Source organism: Pelodiscus sinensis, chromosome 7, assembly GCF_052426305.1.
Source record: "Pelodiscus sinensis isolate ZL-2025 chromosome 7, ASM5242630v1, whole genome shotgun sequence".
Lineage (NCBI taxonomy): Eukaryota > Metazoa > Chordata > Testudines > Trionychidae > Pelodiscus > Pelodiscus sinensis.
In genome coordinates this window covers 54,199,653-54,222,446 of record NC_143058.1, presented here as the reverse complement: position 1 = coordinate 54,222,446, position 22,794 = coordinate 54,199,653, and the positions used below count along the sequence as shown (strand labels likewise).

Here is a 22,794-nt window from a genome sequence, read left to right as displayed (position 1 = left end):
GAACTCCTTGCTGCAGGAGGCTGTGAAGGCTAGAACTAGAACAGAGTTGAAAGGGAAGTGAGATCAAGTCATGGAGGTTGGGTCCATGGAGTCCTATTAGCCAGAGGGTAGGAGTGGTATCCCTGCCCAAAGTTTGTGGAAGGCTGGAGAGGGATGGCACGAGACAAATGGCTTGGTCATTGTCTTCGGTCCATCCCCTCCAGGGTCCCTAGGGTTGGCCGCTGTTGGCAGACAGGCTACTGGGCTAGATGGACCTTTGGTCTGACCCAGTACGGCCATTGTAAGCTCAGGGCTCAGTGTCGGGGGTCTCAGTGGACCCCCTTGATTTTCATGCACACCTGGTCCTGGGTGGCCAGGCTGGCAGCTCTCCTGCCCTAGACGGCCACTTTCCTGTGCCTAGTGCGGAGATCGTGGACGAGGTCCACGATGTCCGCACTAGCCCAGGAAGGTGCCCGCCTCTTGCGGTCCAGGGCAAGCTCCCGGGAGCCGCCAGCCTGGTCCCGGCAAGAGGGGGTGGGCTGGGGGGCATCGGGTGGGTGGCTCTGTGCCGTGCCAGGTGCAGGGTCTGCTAGCTGGGTGCTGGCAGGCTTGCACCTGGCACGGGCACCGTAGCCAGCCCGTGCCCCTTTAAGGGGTCCGGGGCCGGGAGGGGGGCATAGAGTTTCCCTGGTGTTGGCCAGAGTGGCCACCAGGGAAACCTGGGGAGGGCTAGCCTCCCACTAGTTCGAACTAAAGGGCTACACAGCCCTTAGTTCGAACTAGCTAGTTCGAACTAGGCGTTAGTCCTCGTAAAATGAGGTTTACCTAGTTCGAACTAAGCGCTCCGCTAGTTCGATTCAAATTCGAACTAGCGGAGCGCTAGTGTAGCGCATAGGAAAGTTAGTTCGAACTAACGTCCGTTAGTTCGAACTAACTTTCTAGTGTAGACATACCCTCAGAGATAAAGTAGAGGGGCCTGGTGTGCAGGGAAGGGCATATCTTAAAGAGAACAGGGTGGAAGAGAGAGTCTGTGAGATGTAGGGTAGGAAGCAGAGTAAGTAGCAAAGTTGGGGACTGAACATACTTTGGCTGCATGTTGTAGGATGTCTGGGCTAGAACACAGAGTAGAGGGTGGACCTGGGTCTTCTACCTGCCACTGGGGAAATGGCACTAGTGAGGCAGTGAACTGAAAGGCTGCCTGAGTCTTTGCAAGAGTGATGGGGGTCAGGACACCATGTGTGAGGGTTGCTGGATATCTCTTGAATGATAAAGACTTTAAAGGCAGCAGTAACTTGTGGATGAGAGAGGGCCTGCTGCTGGGGGGGAGGGGGGGGGAGGGGAGAGAGAGAGAGAAAGAAAGAGATTGTGTGCAACCATGGGAAGGGGCATCAGCTTCATGAAGCTAATCCCCAAAAGGGCCAGGAGGGAATGAACACTGGACCCCATCACAGTGGTAATAAGTGGTACTGCAATACAAATAATTTTTAATAATAAGATGGAATTAAAATATTCGATAGGACCGACATTTTCAAACTCAGGGAACATCATTAGAAATTGAAATCCAAATTTAAGCCCTTAAATAACTGAGCTGATTATCAGAGACATGAAGCACATGCAGCTCCCATTCACTCCAATGAGAGCTGGGACTCTTCAGCCCTTCTGAATATTTTGTTCTTGTATTACCGAAGCAGCAGCTCAAATGGTGCAAATGAGAAAGCATTTCTAATTTGGTGAGCTCTAATTTGTTCATGATTAACATCACCAAGTAGAGAAGTTAAATTATAGAAAATTAATTCTCGTCTCCAAACTCCATTTGTTCATGTCCAAACTCAGCAAGTGACTGAGGCCCAGTATCTGTGCTGTAGATATGCCCCCTGCTAAGCCAGCTGCTCCAGTTAAACACTGAACCATAACAGGTGAGGAATGAGGGTCTAGCAGGCCAGGATGCAAATCCATCTACTGAATCTACATTACCATGTTTAAGCCTGACTCTAGTAAGTGATATTATTCACTTGATTTCAGAGTAAACCACTCACAGTAGTTTAATTTCAAATCTTGGATTTGCAATAAACCTACTGACTATGTTATAAATTACAGTAGTTTAGACAAGCCATTCTTCAATTTTCACTTCATTTTGTTGTTCACCTCAAACCCTTAACAATCTAGAAGGAATCTGAATTGGAACGAGAGGTGTATAACTGGGGTTAAAATTGACCTCTTCTATAAATGAGGTAAGAAATTTTACCACTTAGTGTACACATAATTGGCAAGTGAGTTTGTTATTTAAATACATTATCCAGCTTTAGGGGGATCAAAACCCAAAATCCCTTAATGTAGGCATTAATTTGTAAGACCATAGAGGGATAATATTCCTGACTCTGTAGCAGGGCATAAGGAAAGATACAGAGTAACTTCTGTAACTTCAGCCTTTTTTTTTTCCAGTTCATTCATTATTCAAGAAAAGTATCAGTCTAACAACTCTTGAGACTGATGTCTTTTTTTATGCAACTAATATATATAGCACAGATCATGGCAATACATTTTTTTTCTACAAAATACACCTTAATGTTCCTTAACCTTTATTCAGAAAGGACTGCCTCAAAGCAGAGTTAGAATAGTTCTCACTACTTCATGTTCTGCCTTCCATGAACATTCAGTCTTGCACAAGTAGTTGGAGAGGTCCTAAGTCCATATCTAAGGTTCCAGATGGGACTATACTTAGGGCAGCTATCCCATCCCATGTGTAGTACTAGTACTGTTTTTAGTACTAGTTCTATCAGAGCTGGAATGGGCATGTCCACATAATCTGAGGATTTTGCCACCAGCTCCAGTGTGGATTTACCCAGGGAAATTTGAAACTCCCACCTTCCATAAACAAGAGCGCTAGCAACAATTGAATATGGCTTTTAATTCAACATTAAGAATTGAAATGCCACCACAAACAGAGTCAGGCTACATCTATACTGTAGCCTTCTTGCAGAAAAGCTTATGCAAATGAAGCTCGGCATGGAATATCGCCACACTTCATTTGTATAATTAATGAGCAGCCGTTTTTGCACAAGAGGCTTTTGCGCAAAAAGTAGCTGTGTAGGCGGCTCCTTTTTGCACAAAAACCCCTTCTTGTGCAAGAGCCATTCTTCCTGAAAAAATGAGGAAGAATGGCTCTTGCGCAAAAGGGGGGTTTTGCGCAAAAAGGAGCCATCTACACAGTTCCTTTTTGCACAAAAGCCTATTGTGCAAAAAAATCCCAATTAATTATGCAAATGAAGCATGGAAATATTCTAATCTGTGCTTCCTTTGCATAGGCTTTTGCACAAGAAAGGTGCAGTATAGATGCAGCCTCACGCAACACACCAAAATGCCTTCAGATAGTCAAAATTTGCAATCACTCTTGATCTAGGCTCAAATCAAAATAGTAACATAAGGCAAAAGCCAAGACACAGGTAATGAGATACTTAGACCACATGCTTTGGTATATTTTGAGGGCTTTGTAACTTCATTACAAATGCATGCACATTTTGTATCCAACATAGTTTTCAGATAAAAAAAAACTTTGAAGAACCACTACTGCAAGCCTGAAATACTACTGCAGCCAGCCTGTAGGAACAAATAATCTTTACAGAATGGCTGTGTCTAGACTGGCAAGTTTTTCCGGAAAATCAGCAGCTTTTCTGGAAAAACTTGCCAGCTGTCTACACTGGCCACTTGAATTTCCGGAAAAGCACTGACAATTTCCTGTAAAATTATCAGTGCTTTTCCGGAAATACTATGCTGCTCCCGTTCGGGCAAAAGTCTTTTTCCGAAAGACTTTTGCCCAAAAGGGCCAGTGTAGACAGCATAGTTTTTTCTCAGAAAAGCATCCTGCCAATCTAGACACGCTTTTCCGAAAATGCTTTTAACGGAAAACTTTTCCGTTAAAAGCATTTTCAGAAATTCATGCCAGTGTAGACATAGCCAATGTGTTTTGTAGTCACGAGTAGGGTTTCGCTGCAGGATGAAAAACCACAGTGAAAAATTATCCAAAAATGCTGAATTCGCTTTTTGATGAAATATGGATCACATTGCTTTGAGTTGCAAGGAAGAGACAGGTGAGAGAGGGAGAGTAGAAGCATTCTTTTAGGATCTATATCTGAAATCTTTAGTATGATGATCAAGCAGAGGGATTCCACGCTCCATGAAAGCTCTTCCATTTTTCGCGTCCATCACTTTGTTACTTATTTGTCACTTCTTATTCTGAAATGGATTTTGCTCAGATATGCCCTTCTGTCCTCTCAGTTTATTTGTACACAACATAAACAAACACAGACAAATTCATTCAGGAATGTCTTCTCAGAATTGTCTGTTATCTGCTTGCCCTCAATGCTTGTTTACTTTTACTTCCAGTTGAACTATAGTACAAGATCTTCCTGCCTAGGATGAAAGCCTCAAAGGGTAAAGATATCTCAGATAGAAAGCTGGCTTTGTAGCATATAAATAGGAACTACGTGTGGAGAGAACATCTTTCTCTTTATGAATCCTGCCATTCTCTTTATGAAACATGGGAAAGTACATGTGAACGTGACATCCTTGTGTACAGATACCAGGCCTCCTGAGATTACTAGAAACCAAACCCAATAGAAATCAAAACCTAAGGGGTCTGATCTGGGCAGGACACCACTTGAGAAACTTTCACTGAAATACATGGGAGTTTGAGCAGGGAATGCTTACAGGATCGGGGTCTAAAAAAAGTCAATAAATGTGGAAAACTACTGTACATGAATCCACTCTTCAGACACTCCATAGAAAACAGTGGGTGACAGGGGAGGGATCATGTGAGGATTACCTGTTGTGACCCTCTCTCTGGGGATCTGGTATCAGCCACTGTCAGCAGACAGAATACTGGGCTAGATGGACCTTTGTTTTGACCCAAAATGGCCGTTCTTATGTAAAACATGGAGGAATCAGAGCTGTCCTGAGGCTTTATGGGACCCTACATAATGCTATTAAACTGGTGCTCGTATGCCTAATGGCAGCCAGCAGAACAGAAATGACAAATTCTTAGAGATGTGATTTTATAATCTTCGGCAAAATGCACTGATGAAATATTTTTAAAGCAAATGTTAAACTCAGGTTCTGTTATCTAACAATAAATTCAGAAACTGATAGTACACGTTGAACCTCCCAAACCCGGGACACTCTGGTCTGGCAACATCCGTGGTCTGGCAGGGCCACAGATGTTGCTGGATTAAAGAGCCCTAGAGGTGGGAGCAACACAGGGGCTGGGGAGCCCTGGCTGGGCCAGGCAGCAAATGAGGAGCCCCCACCCTGGCTGGGGAAGCCCTGGCATTAGTGGGTCCAGGTGACTAGGGAGTCCCAGCTCTAGCCTATCTGGGGTTCCCAGTCCTAGCTAGGGACCCCCAGGTTGCAGTGTAGCTGTCAGTGGTGGGGGGCCCCAGCCGGGAACCCCAGGAAACTCCGAGGCAGCAGGCAGGCAGCAGAGTGAGGAGCCATGCCGGGCCATTGTTAGTGGAGCCAGCGGCAGGGCAAGGAGCCCCAAGGAGAGGAGCCCAGGAGTGGGGAAGCCAGCAGGGGAGCACTGACCTCCCCTGGTGCATCAAACTCCCTGGTCTGGGACGACTCGGGTCCCGAGGGTGCAGGACTAGGGAGATCCAACCTGTGTATACTGGGGTTGGCAAATGCTTCATTACCACTTGAACGGCTCTTTCACGGTTCAGTGTTCTGTTAATATTAAAGTGAGAGAGCCTGCCAGATCTATTAACGAGATCCTGTCTGGAGGAAGCAGAGCCACAGAACGGGAATAGAAAGAGATTGGGTATGGACATTAAGACCCTGTGGTGCCCCAAATTTTCAGATACCCTATGCAACTGTGTATTCTGCATATGGGTAAGGATGGCCTTGACAGGAAGTTTCTCTCTATATATTTACTAGTTTCTCTGAGTAGGGTACAGATTTACACCGGAAATTATCCCTTGGGAAGATCTGTAAAGGACAGTGTCTCAGAGAGGAGATGGTGCACATGCAGATACTCCTTACTTAGATTGTAAGCTCTGTAAAATCAGGGGCCATCTCTTTGTTCTGTGTCTGTAGAGCGCCTAGCACAGTAAGCCCTCATTAGGGCTCCCAAGCAGTCCAGTAATGTAAGTAATACATAATAAATACAAATAATAAATACAATTAATAAAACATCACTCCTTCCAAAGGTACAAAATGTTCTTCCTTCCATACATGACCGTAGCTCCAGCTATTGCAATCCCACTGCCTTTTGAGGTAGCTCAGAGGAGCAGAGAAATGATCCTATGTCCCTTATAGCATACAGACTGCAAATGTGCCTGACTTTGGATCATCGACTCATTGATGACAAGATGGAGAAAGCTCCTTGTATTGCTACGGACACCTGAACAACAGCCATCCATGGCCCTCTATATTTTGCTGCTCAACTAAATGCCTCCCAAGGTATTTTTTGTCTCAGAGTTTGAGACATAGCTTGGATCAATTTCTGAAAAAGTAAACATCCCAAGCCAGCTGGTAGCAAGGGATGCATATTACATATTGTTTCTGGGAGTGAACAAACTGGCACTATTTGCATAAAATAAAAACAAACTTTAACCCTTTCCCCAAAACTCATGTTGAATCCCAAGCAAAGTCTAATGTGAGCATTACAAAAGCTTTTGAACTTTTGTTTTCTTCCATTTTTGCTCCAATTAGCATTTCCTGGTTCTCCTAATAACCAGAAATGTCATAGTGTCATGGGAAAGGCCATTCTCATGGTGTTTCCCAGACTGGAAATACATTCCATAGTTTTCCAGAAACAAGGTAGGTGAAGAAATATCTTTTATTGGACCAACTTTTGAAAGTGAAAGAGACAAGCTTCTGATCTTAGCCAGAACTCTTCTTTAGGTCTGGGAAAAGAACTCAGAGTTACATGTTTACACCACAATAAAACATCCATGAAATAAAACATTCCTGGCCAACATACACCTCACTCAGGCAGCAAGTCTATAAAATTACACTGTAGAGTTTTGGACTCAGGCTGGAACCCAAGTTCTACAACTGTCCTAAAAACCTGGGTTTCAGCCCAAGCCTGGATGCTTACACAGCAATTTTATACCTTGCAGCCTGAGTCCTGTGAGCATGAATAAACTGACATGGGACAGCCAGGGGTGTTTTCTTGTGGTATCTACATACTCAGAGTGTCATATCAAAATAAAACCTGGAACAGATTCTTTAGCATAGGGAGTTAACATATTGTAAAAGATAGTCAAAGTGAAGTGGACAGTTAACACATCAACAGTCAAGAACAAAGGAGGGTATATAAATTATAGATAGTGTAATAAGTCTTTCATCCAGTGGCTTTATTGAGTCTGTATTTTAGTGTCTCACAGTGTTATGAATTCAAGCTCCCAGATTTGTCTTTCAACTGCCCACTTCACCTTGCATGGTCTCTTACAACATATGCGGGATGAATATTTGAGACACTATTCAAACCCAAAGTTGAATGAACTTTTTAAACTGGGCTTTGCACAGTTTTTAATTCATATTTTCCTCCCAGGGAAAATGCCTTCTCTAATTTTGTATGTTTTCTTTCTATACTAGTAGAGGCATCTAACTACTTTTTTAGCATTTTAACTAAATACATATAATTAATATCAGTGGATTATTAAAATATATATTCTAATTGAACACACTTGTAGTAAATTCTAGAAATGGTACAAAACCACTAACCAAACACTTTGACAGTCATGCCAATAGGATCCAACATTGCTACAAATGGTCCTAAGGAGGCTACATATGTATTAATGTGTGAGATTGTTACAGGAGAGAGATCAATTTAAAGGCAATCAATATGGGTTTTTTCCTACATGGAACAAATCCTAGACCCATTATAGTCAATGGGAATTTTGTCTCTTACTCCAGTAAGACCAAAATTTGACCCTGTTTGAAAAAATTACATCAGCTATGCATGAGTTAAATTATTGTGCTCTAATTCTATTATAAACTTACAACAGGTTGAACTTCTCTGGTCTGGCACCCTGGAGACCTGACCAATGCTGAACCAGAGACTTTGCCAAACCACAGGCAGTCGGTATTGTCTAACAGCATTACCAACACTTCCACTGCTTACTGTGCTATTAGAGGACATTTAGGGGTAAATTAGAGTTAAATAGCAGCACAGAACACTGACAGTCAGGACTGGTGACTGTAAACAAACTTTATGGAACTGCAGGAAACTTGGCCACATGCATGAAAGTGGAAATGGGGTAGGTTTAAAAGATAAAATAAAATAAAGAACAAGTTAAAAATTAATTAGAAAAGTTAGATGTCTGCAAGTCACCAGGGCCTGATGAAATGCATCCTAGAATACTCAAGAATCTGATAGAGGAGATATCTTAGCTTTAGCTATCATCTTTAGCTATCCTTTCTTTGATAGGATAACAAGTGTTGTGGATAAGAGAGAAGCAGTTACTGTGTTATACCTAGACTTTAGTAAGGCGTTTGATACGGTCTCATGTGATCTTCTTATCAATAAACTAGGCAAATACAACTTAGATGGGGCTACTATAAGGTGGGTGCATAACTGGCTGGATAACCATTCTCAGAGAGTAGTTATTAATAGTACATAATCATGGTGCAAGGCCATAACAATTGGGTCTTGGCAGGGGTCCATTTTGGAACCGATTCTGTTCAATACCTTCATCAATGATTTAGATATTGGCATAGAGAGTATGCTTATTAAGTTTGCAGATGATACCAAGCTGGGAGGGGTTGCAAGTGCTTTGGAGGGATAGGGTCATAATTCAAAATGATTTGGACAAACTGGAGAAATGGTCTGAGGAAAATAGGACGAAGTTGAATAGGAACAAATGCAAAATACTCCACTTAGGAAGGAACAATCAGTTTCACACACAGAGAATGGGAAGTGACTGTCTAGGAAGGAGTAATGCAGAAAGGGGTCTAGAGACTATAGTAGACCACAAGCTAATATGAGTCAACAGTGTGACACTGTTGCAAAAAAAGCAAACATGATTCTGGGATGCATTAACAGGTGTGTTGTGAGCAAGACATGAGAAGTCATTCTTCTGCTCTACTCTGCACAGATTAGGCCTCAATTGGAGTATTGTGTCCAGTTCTGGGCACCACATTTCAAGAAAGATGTGGAGAAGTTGGAGAAGGTCCAGAGAAGAGCAATAAGAATGGTTAAAGGTCTAAAGAACATGAGCTATGAGGGAAGACTGAAAGAATTGGGCTTGTTTAGTTTGGAAAGGAGAAGACCAAGAGGGAACATGATAGCAGTTTTCAAATATCTGAAAGGGTGTCACAAGGAGGAGGAAGAAAAATTGTTCTCCTTGCCTCTGAGGATAGGAGAAGAAGCAATGGGCTTAAATTTCAGGAAGAGAGGTTTAGATTGTACATTAGGAAAAACTTCCTGTCAGGGTAGTTAAACATTGGAATAAATTGCCTAGGGGGTGTTGTAGAATCTCCATCTCTGGAGATATTTAAGAGCAGGTTAGACAGACATCTATCAAGGATGGTCTAGATGGTGCTTGGTTCTGCCGTGAGGGCAGAGGACTAGACTCGATGACCTCTCAGGCTCCCTTCAAGTTCTAGTATTATATGATTCTATGATAAGTGGACATTTGGCTAACTAAAATCATGCTGGACCACAGATGTTGCTAGACCATAGAGTGCTGGACTAGAATGGTTCAACCTATAATGGTTTTACAGCACTTTTGAGTGTAAGTGTAAAATCTCTCAATAGTTATACAGTACCTATACAGTGGGGTCATCTAGGTGCTACTGAAATACACATAATACAATACACATTAGGCCCAAAGGTCTCACTGTTCATTAGATCTTTGAGCTGCTTATTTCTCTCTCTAGACCTACTTGTAAATTTTAATTGCTCTATTTTGCTGCAAACAAGACATTCTTCTCTATCTGCTACACAGTGTTTATGCAATTCTACATTTTCCCATATTGTCAGAAAAGTGTTTTTGCTAATATTTAACTCATGTGAATTCCTCTGGATTTCTTGGTTTAAAGCTACCAACTGTGCAACCCAGGTTCTGAGTGACCATCTTATACCCCAAACAGGCATTTGTGAGGGTCATTGTTCACCTAAGCATTCACTCAGGTTACTTGACTGACACATGAAAAACACTACTTCAGTTACTACTTTGAAAATAAGTCTGCCAAGCCTACAAGAGAACTGTAAAATTATTATAAGCCTCCAAATCTTTCTGTATTTTTCACAAATTCATAGATTTTTCAGGCCAGAAGGGACCACTATGATCATCTTGTCAAACCTCCAGCATAATGCAGTCCACAGAATTTCTGCAAGTATTTCATCCACGGGACAGTACAATTTGTAATCAAACATTCATGATTGGAGATATAGAAGCTGAAAAAGATTGCTAGTGAGATACTTAGGTTTTCATCTTCAGTCTGTCACATATCACTAGTAATTAAAAAGCCATTATCGGACAGTGATTTGACATGTGTAACATTAAATGATTATTTCAATCAAGTTCCTGATAGTTAAACATCCATATCACAAAATCTGCCATCACAGTTTGCTACTTTTTTTGACAGCTTCATCAGAGAGGCAAATAGAATGGGCCTGGAGCTCAACCTACCCTGAGGCCTCCAGCTACTACTATAACTCCAATATTTAAAAAGGGCTCTAGAGGTGATCCTGGCAATTACAGACTGTTAGTATAACGTCAATACTGGGCAAATTAGTTGAAACAATAGTAAAGAATAAAATTGTCAGACATATAGAAGAACATAATTTGTTGGTCAAAAGTCAACAGCGTTTCTGAAAAGGGAAATCATGTCTTATTAATCTATTAGGGTATGTCTACACTACAAAGTTAGTTCGAACTAACGGACGTTAGTTCGAACTAACTTTAATAGGTGCTACACTAGCGCTCCGCTAGTTCGAATTTGAATCGACCTAGCGGAGCGCTTAGTTCGAACTAGGTAAACCTCATTTTATGAGGACTAACTCCTAGTTCGAACTAGCTAGTTCGAACTAAGGGCTGTGTAGCCCTTTAGTTCGAACTAGTGGGAGGCTAGCCCTCCCCAGGCTTCCCTGGTGGCCACTCTGGCCAACACCAGGGAAACTCTATGCCCCCCTCCCGGCCCCGGACCCCTTAAAGGGGCACGGGCTGGCTACGGTGCCCGTGCCAGGTGCAAGCCTGCCAGCACCCAGCTAGCAGACCCTGCACCTGGCACGGCACAGAGCCACCCACCCGATGCCCCCCAGCCCACCCCCTCTTGCCAGGACCAGGCTGGCGGCTCCTGGGAGCTTGCCCTGGACTGCAAGAGGTGGGCACCTTCCTGGGCTAGTGCGGACATCGTGGACCTCGTCCATGATCTCCGCACTAGGCACAGGAAAGTGGCCGGCTAGGGCAGGAGAGCTGCGAGCCTGGCCACCCAGGAGCAGGTGTGAAAATCAAGGGGGTCCACTGAGACCCCCGACCCTGAGCCCTGAGCTTACAATGGCCGTCCTGGGTCAGACCAAAGGTCCATCTAGCCCAGTAGCCTGTCTGCCGACAGCGGCCAACCCTAGGGACCCTGGAGGGGATGGACCGAAGACAGTGACCAAGCCATTTGTCTTGTGCCATCCCTCTCCAGCCTTCCACAAACTTTGGGCAGGGACACCACTCCTACCCCCTGGCTAAGACTACTCCATGGACCCAACCTCCATGACTTGATCTCACTTCCCTTTCAACTCTGTTCTAGTTGTAGCCTTCACAGACTCCTGCAGCAAGGAGTTCCGCAGGTTAACTATTTGCTTTGTCAACAACAACTTTCTCTTACTAGTTTCAAGCCTGATACCCATTCCTTTCCTTTGGTGTCCTCTAGTCCTTCTTTAGGGGAACTCAGGAAGAACTTTTATGAATGCACCCTCTCCACCCAACCCCTGCTTTTAGAGACCTCTATCCTGTCCCCCCTCCGTCTCCTCTTTTCTAAGCTGAACAGTCCTAGTCTCTGTAGCCTTTCTTCATCTGGGACCTGTTCCCAACCCCTGATCATGTTAGTTGCCCTCCCTTCTCCCAGCCTTTCTCTTCCCCTCTCCCACCTCCTTTTCCCAGTCTCCCCCAGTTTTTTTCAATAAAGACAGAGTCAATGTTGGAAGAAACGTTATCTTTATTTTGTACATCAATAAGAAGGGGGGCTAGGGAAGGGTAAGTGGAAGGAGGTGAGGGAGGAATGGGGTACGAGCCCCCGATGGGGAGGACTGGGCTGGCTCTGCGGGCTTCTGGGGGTGGAAGCTCTCCTGCAGCCCCCCAATTACCCCCTCTCCCCAGATCGCAGCCTGCGGCAAGTGCAGCCGGGCTGATGGCCGAGTGGTGTGATGTGCCCAGTGTGGGTACTCCTGGCACTCCAAGCCGGAACTTCTTTGCAAGCGGGGCACCCCTTAGAACTGTCTGTCCGGGGTGGGGGTTGGGACCCTTTAAGCGCAGCCCTCGGCTAGCCTGAGACAGCATCTCCACGCTCTAAGTCCTCCTCTGATGCCCTGCCGGCACTGCTTCCAGCCATCCTTAAGCCCTGTTCAGAGTCCACTCAATGTGGACTTGCTAGTTCAAATTAGCAAAACGCTAATTCGAACTAGTTTTTAGTTCTAGACGCGTTAGTTCGAATTAGCTTAGTTCGAATTAACTAATTCGAACTAAGTTAGTTCGAACTAGCGCTGTAGTGTAGACGTACCCTTAGAGTTCTTTGAAGGGGTCAACAAACATGTGGACAAGTGGGATCCAGTAGATATAATGTACTTAAATTTCCAGAAAGCCTTTGACAAGGTCCCTCACCAAAGGCTCTTATGTAAATTAAGTTGTCATGGCATAAGAGGGAAGATCCTTTCATGGACTAAATGATCAGGAGAAAGGGGTAAACAGTGAGGTGGCAAAGTTTACAGACGACACTAAACTCCTCAAGGTAGTTAAGACCAAAGCAGACTGTGAAGAACTTCAAAAAAAATCTCACCAAACTAAGTGACTGGGCAACAAAATGGCAAATTAAATTTAATGTGGATAAATGTAAAGTAATGTACATTGGAAAAAATAACCCCAACTATATATATAATATAATGGAGGCTAATTTAGCTACAACAAATCAGGAAAGAGCTCTTGGAGTCATCGTGGATAGTTCTCTGAAGACGTCCAGGCAGTGTGCAGCGGCAGTCAAAAAAGGAAGCAGGATGTTAGGAATCATTAAAAAGGGATAGAGAATAAGACAGAGAATATCTTATTGCCCTTATATAAATCCATGATACGCCCACATCTTGAATACTGCATACAGATGTGGTATCCTCATCTCAAAAAAGATATACTGGCATTAGAAAAGGTTCAGAGAAGGGCAACTAAAATGATTAGGGGTTTGGAACGGGTCCCATATGAGGAGAGATTAAAGAGACTGGGACTTTTCAGCTTGGAAAAGAGGAGATTGAGAGGGGATATGATAGAGGTCTATAAAATCATGAGTGGTGTGGAGAGGGTGAATAAGGAAAAGTTATTTACTTATTCCTATAATATAAGAACTAGGGGCCACGAAATTAAACTAATGGGCAGCAGGTTTAAAACAAATAATAGGACGTTCTTCTTCACACAGCGCATAGTCAATCTGTGGAATGCTTGCTTGAGGAGGTTGTGAAGGCTAGAACTAGAACAGGGTTTAAAAGAGAACTAGATAAATTCATGGACGTTAAGTCCATTAATGGCTATTAGCCAGAATGGGTAGGGAATGGTGTCCCTAGCCTCTGTTTGTCAGAGGGTGGAGATGGATGGCAGGAGAGAGATCGCTTGATCATTACTTGTTCAATTCACTTCCTCTAGGACACCTGGCATTGGCCACTGTGAGCAGACAGGATACTGGGCTGGATGGACCTTTGGTCTGACCCAGTATGGCCATTTCTTATGTTCTTATGTAGAACAAGTTCTCATTCTACCATAATATAGAACAATAATCACAACATCCTTGGAAATGCCTTGGTTATACTAGTTTGTATGTTAAATATGACCCTTTCTGCCATAACGCTACCTTACTGAAACACTAGGTTCATAGCTCTTTTATCCATGCAGGAATGTGAAAGAAAATCAAAGCTTACTTCATCTCAGATATGAATAATGTAACATTATTTTCTTCCACAGTCCAGCTACAGTCACCATAAAGCACAAATATGTACTGACAGAAGACTGACATGATCTGATCGGACTTTCCGCCTCCACTTCCCCCTCCTACCACTTACTCTTCCCAGCAACTATTCCTCCTTCCTATTAGTTGACAAGGTTCTTCACCTTTTCTTACCCACTAACCTTCCCATGTGCCTAGTTATCCCATCCTGCTCCTGACCTTCCTTGCCCCAGCTCTGACCCCCTTCTTCACCCTGCCCCTTACTCTCTGATTCTCCTCCCAGTGCTTTCTATTCACAATAAAAACATATTCTGATCTTCTCCATCTTAATAAAACCACCCCTGATCCCATGTATTTCTCCAAGCCCATTTCCTTGTCCCTTTCATTGTAAATGTACTGAATGCCCAACTGCAAACATTTCATCAAGTTCCTCTCCTCTAGCTCCATTCTGAATCTCTCAGCACCTGTTTTGCCATCTCCATTCCCACTGAATTACACCAGACAAGTATAAAGGTTTGTAGTTCCTTCTCACTCTCTCTGCTCTTTTAACACTATTCATCACATTCTTGAAATGTTCTCCTCTCTTGAGCTATGTCTACACTACACTTCTTTTCCAGAAAAAGGTATGCAAATTGCGAAGTGCAATTTGCATACCTTTTTCCAATTCTTTTTTTCAGAAGAGGCTTTTCTGAAATTTGGCCTGTTTACACTGGGCCAAACTTTGGAAAAACCTCTTCTTTCAGAAGAACCCTTCTTCCTCGTGAAACGAGATTTACAGGGCTTCCAAAAGAGTGCATCTACTCTTCTGAAAATTTTTTCGGAAAAGCAGATGCTTTCCCTGGACACAGCAGTTTTTCTCTGGGATACCTTTCGTATGGAAAAACCGCATAATGTAGATGTAGCCTTGGCATTCAGTCACTGTCCTCTACTGGTTCTGCTCCCACCTCTCTAGCCATTCCTTTCACATCTCTTAGAAGTTATGTCTTCACTACCAAAAGGGCATGTTTTTACAACAAGGTATCTAATGTGTGTTTACCTGTGCCTTGTCTCTTGCAATAGTTGTGTTTACCATGGCATGCTCAACCACAGGTGGAAGTCAGCCTTAGTACTTACCCTCCTTCTCATTCTACACCCTTTCTTTGCCAGACTGATTAGGGTATTTTAGCCAGTCTCTCTACTGTCTACTGGATTTCTCGTTAGCAACCTAACGTGCTCAAAGGCCCTATCTCCTTAATTTTCCTCCTCATAAGGTTTCCTCTCTTGCTTTCTCTGCCCCAACAGACAATACCATCATTTCCTGGCACTGATTCTGGTCATTCCCTTGATGTCTACTTTCTCTTACCCTGCATGTCTTGGCTTTGTTTGAGTTTTGCTGCTTCTTCCTCCAGAGCATTTGGATATGAACTTTTAATGATCCTCTTGGACTTCACCAAAGCCAGCATCACTGTTACACACACAGCGCTCTTCTCCAAATCATTGAAAATATAGCTGCCCAGACCATCTTCCTCTCTGTGAATTCCCACATCAAATGCCACCTATCAGAATCCCTATGCTGAATCTCTTCCTACCACATCAGAATTCAAACTTTATCATTCCCTATGAAATCTTTCACAGTTTTGCCTCACCCCTCTAAACTACTCTTGTTTTTTAAAAGAAACATAGATCTTTAACCTTCCCTTTGAGTGGGGTAATATAGACTGCATTCTGATATGCCTGAGAGTTATAGCAAGACTAAAATCATTCTTTTTCTGTCAGTACATAGACTTGAAAAACTGGTATATCCCAGATTAGGTAAACCTGATGATTCAGGGGAGTAGGAGAGAGTTTGCTCCAGCCAAATATCCACAAGGCAATGAGCATGTGATTCCATGGTTAATATTCCTAGGGAATCTGTAATGTCACTGATCCTATTACATGTGCACAGGGTTGATATTATAAGGAAGCAAATCAGTATGGGTTGGGAGTACAGGCAGTGACCTCAACTAACACCAAACTCCATACAGACTCCTCATTGCCATAATGCTGATTCTTTCCACACCAGTCAAATTAGCGTAACTTGCCAACATGAAGACTCAACTGTTTGTATGATGCACCATGTAAAAAGGTGATGTAGGTCCCAGTCCAGATTCCAGAGATCCCAAGGGAAAGCTCATTGAAATGGAAATGCTTGACTCATGCATTCTCATTATGAGCCAACTGTTAATTACCTGCAGCAATTAATTAGAATAGCACATCTCTACCAACTGAATTAAATTACATTTCTATTAAAAAAAATCCCATATGGCAAAACACACTGGCCTTACAGCATACTGTATGACTTCATTATCTTGGCCATAAATGTTGCTTTCATATAGATCTTGACATACAGAGCCAGGAGCCAGATACAATTATTTTAAATGCCCCTCTCTCCACAAATATGCAACCCCTAACTTTCAGAGATGCTGAGCATCCAGAATCCCCACTGAAATCAATGGATGCTGCATGTATTCAGAGCTCCTGAGAATCATGCCACTGATAAACATAGATATAAATATAGAGAGAGCTCTAACAGATGAATGACTAATAAATGAATTTTGAAAAGCTATGACAGATAGTCAGATTTTAAGGCTACCAAGGGATATTTTGTTATGCCTTTTACTTGCCGGATTAAACTGTTTACTATCAGAAATTTCTTCCCTGTGTATTCAAAGACTGTTATCAAGGCATCTCTTCACTTTCTCTTGACTAGCACAAGTAGACCAAGGTTCTTAGTTTCTCATTATAGTTTCTCATCATGCACCTCAGACAGATATCTAGGTGGGATTTTCAGAGGCAGTCAGCACTGGCAGGCCTATCTCTGCTCTCATTTTCTTCAGGCTCACTTTTGTGGCTACATTCACAAAATGACTTAGGTGCCTAATTGCCATTTTAGACATCTAAATCCCAGAATCAGGTCCCACTGGGATTCAAAGAAACCTTTTATTTGCTGCCAGACCCTATAGATTTCTAAAGTCACTCAGCTTCTACGTTTTTGCAGCAAGTGGTCCCTAGGTGCCTGTCTTCCAGTTTCTGACTCTAGCCATGCACGCTACTGCCTCACTCTACATTTTTGGTGGACTAAGTCCCAGCGAAACACACAGATTGGTAGAAAATGAGTATTCTCTTGCCTAACTCATCTGCAGGGTCTGGTCCAGTAAGCAAGCTCAGAGTTCACATGCCAAAGCATGCCCCATATGCAAATTCACATAAAAGAGTTGGGGGAGGGGAAACCCTCATAACTTTTAGCCCAATGGTCAGCATTCACCGGGGATGTGGGAGACTGTGGTTCAAGTCCCCCCTTCCCTTAATACATAAGAAAAAACATGAAAACATGTGTCTTCTTTAAAACTAATCAAATTATTAAACAAAAGAAATGTTATCTATAGTTACCTAATTTAACTGATTGTTTATGGTCACCATGTCTTTCAGGATTTTCAAACAAGTAAATTGCATCCCCTCACACCTCATTTTTATTCAGAGATTAGAAAAGGAGACCAAACTTTTCTGTTTTCTCAACTCACAAATGGTTTATTAACTTTGAATTAATAGCCACTCATTGAACTTCACCCATTGAACAAACTGAAATGAAGGAAATATTCTCACTTCAGCTGAAGAAAAACCTACTGCTGTTAAAAGCTGGTTTAGTTTTAGTGCTTCACCAGTGAATTCCACCAGTGAATTTCTTTTACACTTGGCTGCAAAAATAAATTTATGTAAATTATTGTAATTGATTATAGTAAGTATTAAGAGGTTGTCAATTTCAAATTTCAGTATAGATTTTTTAAAATAAAATATTGCTATTTAAACTGAAAACTCAGGAAAGACATAAAAAATTACTCTTATTTTGGCAAGAAGGAAGCAAGACTGACCATGTAGAAAGTGAGTTTTTCACAAAAGGATCAATGCAGTAAAAACCCACTTATTTTCAAATATATGTTTTGTATAGAGAGGCAGATGGTACAAAGTCCAACTGCTCTGAAAAGACTTGTGATGGAGATGTAAAAAAGAAGAAATTTATGCTAATCCCCAGGATGATGAGCTATTGAATTAATCTTTATCTGATTTAAGTATGAAGAACCTGGTATCAAATGTAGGCATGCAGCGAATGCAAACCAGACATGTGCAGAATAAGAGCCCATTTGCTCAGCAGTGCATCACAAATACCCTCCGGTGAGCCCAAGATGAACTGTGTTAGGAGTTTTTAGAAAACACACAAGAGATGCCATTAAAAATTGAAATGTAAACGTAAACATGGTAGTACCATAAACGTCAATTTCTAATGGTGCCCACTGCACTCAGTTCCCTGGGAACTGTTGGCAAAGAGCAGTTTAAGGACATTGAACTCTTTTTTAAAAATGGATAATGCAGTTTTACACAAATAGGAATTAAAGAGGAGTTTGGAGACAGGAATAATTCATATGCTATCCATCATCCCAAATCCTAGATTTATTTAATTCACCCCTGATTGGCACATACTTCTGGGATGAAATCCAGCAATACCATGCAATATGGTGGTAAATATGATATTAAACTGATATAGTAAGGAAAATGTAGGTAAGCACCTGAAATTACCTGTGCAGCAACTTGATAAGAATACCCAGATAAACACCTGTATTCTTACAACAATTTCATGGACTTTTTTTTAAATTAGTCAGGAACTTTAGTTTTATTTCATCCAAAAGCTGGCATGTACAACAACATAATGTTCCCCCTTGCACTCTGATTGGCCCCAGTTCAGTTCAGACTCAGGAAGAAAGAGTGTGCCTTATTGAATCACCAGCACCACCCATGGCAGATTTTGCTGTTCATTAAAAATATGTTATCTAAGAGTCGAGCTATCCTTTTACACACTGCAGCCCTGAACAAGAAGTGACTAGCAGCACTCATGCAGAAATAGTACCTGGAGGTACTGGACTTCAGAAGGTGGCATAAGATGAGTTAGTAATTTACTGTTGGCCTATACCCACTGGACATGAGGATAACCCAATGCCAGTTCTGCTGTGGCAAGGCTCTGCCCATTCCCAATAACACTCAGGCTTTGTCTACACTGGTAACTGAGGGTGCATCTAGACTGCAGAGATTTTTCAGAAAAACAGCCATTTTTCTGAAAAAACTTCACTTAAGTCCACACTGCTATTGCATTCTTTTGAAAGAAAATTGAAAGAACTCAGGGTTTTTTCCAACATTGGTAATTCTCATTCTAAAGAGCTCTTTTAAAAGAGCTTTTCTGAAAAGAGCTCTTTTGGAAAAAAATGTGTGTGGATGGGGAAGAGGGAGTTCTTTTGAAAGAAGGGAAAAGAGGAAAAAGCACAGGTGCTCTCATGGCCACTCCACCAATAGTAATCACAGCTTAAATGCGAGATAGCATCCGTTCAGTGTCGACGCTATCTTTCGAAAAACCCGATCCTTTTTTCAATGCACTTTGGCACTGTGGACGCTCTCTTTCAGAAGAAGTTTTTTCTAAAGATCTCTTCTAGAAAAGTTTCTTTTGAAAGAAGCCTGCAGTCTAGACGTACCCTGGGAGACAAAGCTTTTGCCTTTCACAGGTACTTTAAAAAAAGCTCCCCCAAATAACAAAAGTTGTGCCACTACTAAATGGTACTTGCCTGCCAATGAAGTAAACACTACTTCTATAGGGTAGAATTATTTTTGTCAGCAAAAGGTGCCAACAAGCAGCATTTATACTGACCGACTTTTAGCGACAGAACCATATCCATATGACTATGTTGCTAAAAGCTGCGTTGTGTGCTAAAACGTGAGCTGAAAACGGATACAGTGCATGACAAAGGTGTGAAATATGTGAGAGTGAAATCTTAACTGGTTGAGTAAATTGACACAAGAAAAAAATATCAAAATGTATCTCACTTAAAACTAATCAAGTTGTTAAACAAAGAAAGTCCTATCTGTAGTTAGTTAATTTAATTAATTGTTTCTGGTCACCATGTCCTTCAGGATTTTCAAACAAGAAGATCTCTGAGCTAAGAACAGGCTCAGTATGTTCAGTCTTACACTCTGCTTAACTATTGCAAAAACTTCATTGCAAAAATGGCATTCATTAATGAGGCTCTGCCACAGGGACCTATATCAATAAAAAGAATTAATGTGTTTAATATGTAAAATTAATTTTAAGTATCTCTGTCCCTGAACAGACCTAAATAGATTCCCATGACAATTTTTACCATAATTTGAATAGTTCAAGGTCAGAGCACATGTTTGATGGTTCACTAAATCACACATCATCTCAACCTTCCTGCAAGTAGCTGTCTGAGGAGAAGGGCTTTTATATCTGCCCATGCTTACAATAATGTCTTGATTTGCTATAAAACAGCATTTAATTTCTACATCATGCTGTGTTCTTGCTTCATTCTTTTTAAGCCATTGTACTTGTCTCTTTTCTCATTATAGAGGTATAAAAGTCTGAAAAGGCTAATTCTATCTCCTTTTGCATATTTTACTTATTTCAGTTTAACATATGTAATGTACAGAAAATAGTATTGTAGAATGTAATGAAAATAATAGAATGCCCTTGGAAGTGAAAGCAATTGTGGTTTTGCTCAGAAGCATATTAAAATATTCTATGGGGAAGAAAATAAATGGGTTCTATCTTTCTGTACTGTATTTAAAAAATTGCTAGTAATTTACAAAAAAGGATTCCCATTTCCAAGTTTTTCTCTGAGATCAACTTTTTATCCAATAATTAAGTCTGCAATCATTTTTTAAACGTAATGGACACAATTTTCAAACCTGAAAATTAGAGCTCTAAGGTCATCCATATGGAAAATACTGACCTATGTTCTAAATTTGGACCTTGCTCCCACAGTTTAATTCATGCAAGCAGATTCTTGTGCCATATGGAGCCCCACTGACTTCATTAGGGCTAAGCAATTATTTCCTGCTTCAGTTTTGGGACCTTAATGCAATAGCAAAAGGTTAAATAGAAATTTAATATGTGGCTTGGGTGGCCTGTATCTGCTCCATATGGGCAGAAGGTCAAGTCACACTGATCAGCATGCAGTATCAGGCCATAGGAGTCAAATTATCAAAGCTCACTTCAACCTAACCTCTAATTCAGTGCACATCAATTCGGCATGTTCAATCAAGTGCAGGTGCAAATTAGACTCCTGTTTTCCCCCAAAATATCAGGGCAACAGACATTTAATGTGAAATCCTAGCCAAAGAAATAATTGCCATTTGACTTTAAATTCTATTAGCTGCATCTGTAGTTGATTGGATCTGCTGAACTTTTTAAAAAGTCAAAGCTTTTTTAAAAACGACTAATTCTATAAACTGTAGTCATGCATAATGTGATTTAGTTGGTTCTGAGTTGTACTTACTAAAGTAAAATAAATACTAAGAGAATTCAGGACAATTGAGACTAGCCCAAAGAACAACAAAGTACAGTAGACTTTTGTTAATCCGGAACCTATGGTATCTAGGTGGTGCCGGATTATCAGATATGCCGGACTATCAGAAGGTACTATAAGATGGTTTTATATATATACTGTATACATTATATACTGTATATAAAGTGTTCTTAACCCTTTTTATTGTACATACTGTATACAGTATACTGTAATGTTTTAGTTTTTTTAATCCTTTTTTACCCTTTTTGCTCAATTCAGCTGCTGCCACTGTTACCTTGTGACTCATTTTTTGCCGAAGCTCACTCACTAGGCTCTTGCCATTTTGATGCCGGACTATCAGAAGTGCCGGACTATTGGATGCCAGACTATTGGAGTTTTACTGTAATAACAATTCATACTGCCAGGCTGAGAATGCAGAAGCCTTAGTGCCAGAATCGTTAAGACATTGTCTAATGTATATATGAGACTATGGAGAGCCTAGATTTAGTTGATAGGGGATCGTAAGTTCGATTTAGCAAAACAATAACAAACTATTTAAGTACTAGAAATCATAGCTCTGTAGTACTAATTGCTCCTTCCATGGGAACTCTGGTTCCCAAATACTGCAGTATTACAGGGAAAGATTCCATTCTTGATTCTGCTCTGGTGTTGAACATTTATTTCATAAACTATGCTATCTCCATGCATAGAAATTACCCTGACATCAATAAAAACTCCACAAGCAAACTATGATATCAAGATAAGTATTGCAATTTTCCATTAGACATCTATTCGTGAAAACTGCAATCTAAGCACTTACTATTTATCGTAGCTAGGTAATATTAATCAATTTTGTGTGGTCTGGCTATACAGTCCAATATCTGGCAACACCTGTCCATTCAGTTTTAAATGTCACTGATTGTAATTTTCTGTTTTGCACTACTTTTGTATTTACTACACCTTTCCTTAGTAAATTTGTTTCAGTTGGTTATGTTTTTTCAGCCTAACAAATCCTGATTTGCACACAAAGCTTTTAACATTAAAATGACATTAACATGGGAATGAAGTCCAACTCCAGTTAATTTGAATACCTTATATCATATAATTAGCACTCGTAAGGATTCCCAAACATGTTGAATTCAAGGTTACCAGACACCGTTCTGCTTTGTAATTAGATGTACTTGCCTGTCATGCAAATTAGGAAAACATAGGAGGCTTCATTAGCCTCTCATTAACATTTTGAATTCTCTTTTATGACAGCCTGGATTTTAACAGTTAACACCTAGAGAGATTTGAATTTACAAGGAGCGATTCTGAG

General features: G+C 41.4%; 1 pseudogene; it reads right to left on the bottom strand.

The window, feature by feature from the left end:
- LOC149524074 (uncharacterized) overlaps nt 1-15,557 on the bottom strand; it is a 79,348-nt pseudogene extending 63,791 nt beyond the window's left edge.
- Between the last annotated feature and the right edge of the window lie 7,237 nt (nt 15,558-22,794).